This window comes from Triticum dicoccoides, chromosome 7B (genome assembly GCF_002162155.2).
Source record: "Triticum dicoccoides isolate Atlit2015 ecotype Zavitan chromosome 7B, WEW_v2.0, whole genome shotgun sequence".
NCBI lineage: Eukaryota > Viridiplantae > Streptophyta > Magnoliopsida > Poales > Poaceae > Triticum > Triticum dicoccoides.
In genome coordinates this window covers 494,159,183-494,162,875 of record NC_041393.1, presented here as the reverse complement: position 1 = coordinate 494,162,875, position 3,693 = coordinate 494,159,183, and the positions used below count along the sequence as shown (strand labels likewise).

Sequence of the window (3,693 nt, the reverse complement as noted above, 5' to 3'; positions counted from 1 at the left end):
GACGGCGGGGGCAGCAGCGCGGCGGGGGCAGCCGTCGTCGTTCGCGGCGGGGGCAGCAGCGCGGCGCTGGCGGCCACGCGGCAGTGGCCGGCCCCAGGAGCTTGGTGGGCACGACAACGGCGAGGTGGGAGCGACGACGACGAGGCGGGAGCGGGCGCGCGCGTGCGGGTGCGGCTCCGGCGCGAAGGATGGCCAGGGTGGCACCTGGTTCGTGGGCCCAAGCGGTCAGATTTGTGCTTAGCGCGGGCCAAGCGAGCGATTTCGCGACTTGGTAGTTTTTTGCCACGGATTAGGAAAAAAAGTGGTAGTTTTTCGCACAGAATCGTAAAGTGGTAGTTTTTCGTCACGGTTCCGTGAATTGTGATAGTTTTTGTTTAAATACTCCATATACCCCTTTGAAAGTTCAGAAAGAAGCAGCTCCATACTCCATACACACTAACACACACAGTACATGTTTGCCCTGAAGAATAAGAGTCTCGGAGGAGGAAAAAATGTGCTTTCCGTGGCTACTAGTAGCTTGTTTGCGAGATAATTGCCCTAAATGAGCCTCTTATGCCCGCATATGCGCTTTCCGTGCTTGTATGCATGTGAGGTGTTTTGGTTTTACGACCATGGAAATGGGTCGCTTTCATACTGTCGGTTGACGCTTGCCCGCTCTGATTATTCGGAGCATGTAATGATTGTTAACTCGCTGTGTGCATCGGCTTCCACAGATAACCCGCCATGTTATCTGAACTCGGAATTGCGACTCCCCTGCCGTGTACACACGCACCGACGTCGACCGCCGCCGATGGAGCATGTTCGGGCCTCTACGTGGAGCGGACCGTATCTTTTCAACGGTACAATTATTAATGCAGAATTGGGGATATTGTTTTGTGTAGTAGCACTCGACCGACTACAATGGACGTAATCAGGAGCCTGTCGCAAATGCACTAGTAAATGATGATTGGTCGATTGAGCTCTTTGTGGGCTCTGCGCTGATCTTTCATCGCCATTCGATGAATTTCCAGACGCTGAGCCTGAGTGAGGAACCTCCCCGGTTCCATTTTGCATTAGATTCCTTGCATTTGTTCCAACAGCACAGTTCGACAGAAAGAAAGAGACACAAGCGCACCGGCAGGCCTGAAACACGATCGAGATACTACTGTCCCACTTCAGCGTCGCCGATGTATTCGCCTCTTTGAGCTGTCCCACTAGCGGAAGGCCGCATGCATGTCTAGCCCACTTCTATCCTACTCCTTTCGTATATAGACACATTTTAGAGTGTAGATTCTCTCATTTTGCTTTGTATGTAGTCTTTATTGAAGTCTTCAAAAAAACTTATATTTATGAACAACGAGAGTATATCTTTTTTCGAGGAAAAGCCGACTTCTATCCTATAGCTAGATAACTTGTTGCGTTCATAGCACAAAGACCAAATGCAACGGGAAAGCTAGGCAAACTATTAGAAATAAATTTTAATGAATTGTCGAAAAGTATGATGTTAATTTTAATGAACGACGGGAATGTTGGTCACTTCCATGAGAGCAAACATACACATAACCACATTAGTAAGCATATGAATAACCACATTACACATAACCACACTAGAAACCACATGCAGTCATAGACACGGTGGCATAATAGCGTTACATAAAACAGACATATGACCACACAATTATTTAGGCATAGTAATCCAGGGTTCACGGCCCAACGAACAACGATTACAACGATTTGATCATTGTAAGCGTTGGGTCGTACTATGCCATATAGGTCGAAGACGTTTACCGTGAGACTAACCTCATCCAAGACCTTGAAGGTGAGGAAGTGGCGGATCTACAACCCATGAGCTATGGCGAAGCCATCCCACCCTTAATCAATGGAAAGTCTCCCCTTGACATGCTGGAGCTTGACCCTACAGTAGCAGCCAGTGTCCGTCCTCAAAACTATCTCCCTTGAGATGACACTCATGTGCTCACGGAAAACATCAGGAATCAGACTTGAGATGACACTCATGTGCTCACGGAAAACATCAGGAATTAGAATAGATTCCAATCTAGTTGTTAGAACAACCTTCCGGAAGTGGGTTGGACTAGCGCTCTCATGGAAGTGACCAACATTCATTGGCCATCCCTGACGCTTCTCTGAGGCGCTGACTTCTACCATAGCCTTTGGAGTAGATGTCTGGAACATCATTGTTAATGACCAACTTACCCATGGACCAGTGCAACGAAGAAAATTAGGCTCAACACACTATTGAGAAAATGGTTGTGCAACTTTAAAAAAAATGATAGCATTTGGAAAAATGGAGCAATGCGTATTTGAAAAATGTTGAACACATACTTGAAAAAAGTTCAAAATCACGTGTTTGAAAAAAAGTTTTAAATGTACACATATATAAATATATTTTTTATATGTATATAAAAAATGTACAATGTGTATGAAAATATGTATTTGAAAAAATGTTAAACATGTATGAAAAATGTTCCTTATGTATAAGAAACACGGTCAATGTATATGAAAAAAGTAGGCATAAAAATGATTAACATAAGGAACATTTGTGAATCACGGTCAATAGAAACAAGATAAACTTTTCGGAATCAATGAACATTTTTGAAATTTATGTATTTCAAAAATTTCTCAATTTTGAAAATAAAATAAATAGGAAAAAAAGATAAAACAAGAAAACAAAACAATTTCGTCCTCTAAAAATCCAGAGAAAACCCAGAATAGAAAAAACTGATGAAACCTTCTAGAAGGTTCTCAAACTGATAATGAGAAAACCACATACGATACAAGCGCGCGCGCGTGTGCGTGTGCATGTGCGTGTGGGCCGCCCCTTCCACGGGGTTTGCGCCTTTTACTAATGCACCGAATAGCGGGACCTCCTAACCGGCACCTTCAGCGCCGGTTCGGTCTCCTGGCGCCCACTGAGGTGCCCGTACTGGGCTTTTGATTTGAAGCCCATTTCACTCGCTACCCCTGTTTCTTTCCCCTGTTACTGTGCTTCGCTGCCCTGTTTCTGCTCCACTGTTTCTCTGCTTTGGTTCCCTTTGAAACTGTTTGTCTGTTGCACTGTTTCTGCTCCACTCGCTACCCCTGTCTCTGTTTCACTGTTTCTATTGGTTGCCGATTGCTTATTAAAAATTCCTTGCATATGGTTGCTCCACTATTTCACTATATTTTTTGTTAAAAAATATGTAGTTTGTGTCTTGTCTTTTAGATAATAAAAGAAACAGAAGGTGAATAAAATTAAAAAATTGAATTTTTTTATTTCATATTTTGAAAGAAAAGTTACCAGATTTTGCTCGTGCCATGTTTTGGGAAAAATAATTGCAAAACGAAAAAATGACTATCTTTAGTATAGTTAAGATAAGCGAACAGAGAAGGAAACATGGAATGTTTAGTACAGCAAAAAAAAATCAGACTTGTTATGAACAATGACCCCCTCAACATTTTCTTCGTTCGAGTAGCACGAGAAGGAAATTTGTTCTCATTTGGTAGAGCAAAAGTAAAAAAGAAAAATTTGTTTCTGCGAGGAAAATGTGGTTGTCTTGTGTCTTGAACCTCTTTTAAGCTGAATATTGATTCACCTAAATAGCCTGAAACCCTGTTAGTAAAAAAACAAAAGAAGATTGGTCAGTTTATTTAAGTAGAAGAGAAAATTCGTTAGTTTGTTGTTGTTGTTGAATATTATTATCTAATGTATTAAAT

The 3,693-nt window shown here is 42.5% G+C and overlaps 1 long non-coding RNA gene across 1 annotated transcript in view; it reads right to left on the bottom strand.

The window, feature by feature from the left end:
* Positions 1 to 3,413: 3,413 nt before the first annotated feature.
* LOC119341688 overlaps positions 3,414 to 3,693 on the bottom strand; it is a 4,309-nt gene continuing 4,029 nt past the window's right edge. Inside the window, exon 3 of the long non-coding RNA XR_005165242.1 lies at positions 3,414 to 3,589. This is a non-coding gene — a long non-coding RNA (uncharacterized LOC119341688). The remainder of the gene's footprint in view (positions 3,590 to 3,693) is intronic.